Source organism: Harpia harpyja, chromosome 4 (assembly GCF_026419915.1).
Source record: "Harpia harpyja isolate bHarHar1 chromosome 4, bHarHar1 primary haplotype, whole genome shotgun sequence".
NCBI lineage: Eukaryota > Metazoa > Chordata > Aves > Accipitriformes > Accipitridae > Harpia > Harpia harpyja.
In genome coordinates this window covers 77,325,096-77,326,712 of record NC_068943.1, presented here as the reverse complement: position 1 = coordinate 77,326,712, position 1,617 = coordinate 77,325,096, and positions in this window count along the sequence as shown.

Genomic DNA, 1,617 nt, shown 5'->3' with positions numbered 1-1,617 from the left:
TCATGCAGCTCCTTAGTTTTCAGAAATCCTTCTTATATCCATATCTTCAAAATTACATGACACGTGTTGCTTATAAGCTATGTAATAAGTACAGATCACTGAACACCTGAAAAAGGAAGAAATAAACTCAGAAAAGCCCATATCTAAAAGTAATATATGGAATACTGGTTAATCCCTCTCAAAAAGCATGCAGCAAAATGAGGAAGGGGACAGATGCAGACATGACAAGGATAGTCAGAGGAATGGGTCAGCTTCCCAGAAGGAGAGACTAAATAAGCCTTGGAAAAGAAGGAGACAACCGAGCAGGGTGAGACAGACATCTCTATGTTTATCAAATAGAAAAGATGAACAGCTAACCATTATCCATTGCTTTTCTTAACACAAGAGTAAGAAGGTATTAAAAGAAATCATCAGGCAGAAAGTTGAAAAACAAGAACAAAAAAGTACTATTTTACAAAGCCATGTGATAGCACTGTGCGATGCAGCACCACAGGATGCTGTGAAGCCCAAGACTGTCCAAAGGTTCAAGAAGAGATTACGCAAAGCAATGGAAGAAAGGTCCCTTCCAGGCTGTTAGACAGGCACAAACATATCCCACAGCTCAGAACATCCCAAGCTGTGCAGGATGCAAGGATCAGAGAGGGTTAGGATGTGGCCAGCATTATTGTACGCTTGCCCTGTTTCTTCTACTCCTTCCCCAAGTGCTTGCTGTCGTCCACAGTTAGGCGCAGGGCAGAGAAGACTCTGGGAAGTTGAAAGGCCCTGCTCTTGCATTTTCCCTTCAGGATTAGTCTACTCGAGCTGGCACGCTCTGTTGCTTAGCCAAGCTTCAGAGGTGATGGCATCAGGCAGGCTGAGAAGAAGCACCACAACACCTCTAAATGCTTGCAAGAAAAATGATCCCTCTGTCTTTATTATGCTATAGCTTGTCATATAATAGCAATAATCACAATTGCTTTGTAATATACTTGGAGCAGCTTTGGAGATTGATTAAGTGCTTCGGCTTCCCTTTAGCTTTAATCAAACCCAGCAGCTGTTTATCGCTTAGAATACTTTAGATCAATAGAGCTTATGCCTTACTTATACCTTTAAAATAGTGTGCTCTATACCAGCTCCCTTGAAGCTGCAAGCAGTAATTACAATGGGATCATACTCTGTAGAGTTAAAAGTAAGTAGCTGTTATAAAATTGATAAAATGACTGCAGCCACTAGCATTTTGAAAAGTGGCCTTTCCTAGTTGCATATTTGTCCAAAGTTCTTTGATAAAGGACGGACTGTAAAGGCTGTGTACAAAATTCTGCTCAGACCCCACCAGCAGCTTGAACGTAAGAACCATGAGACAGAGCAGGACACCTGCCCCATCAGCTGCAGACCTGTGCTCCAAGAGCCCAGCAGCAGAGAAAAAGCCAAGGGTAAGGTCGCCAGGAAGTCTGAAGCGCAAATGAGAATACCTCAACTTAGATAGAAGTGCAACAACTAAAACCATCAGCTTTAATGATTCTATGAGATACACTTCTGTCTTGTGACTGCACTCAGCCAGCGATTTCAGAGGCATTACATCAGTAAAGCTTTAAGCATATTTCGATTACATAAAAATAAGCAAAATCCTACCAAAGG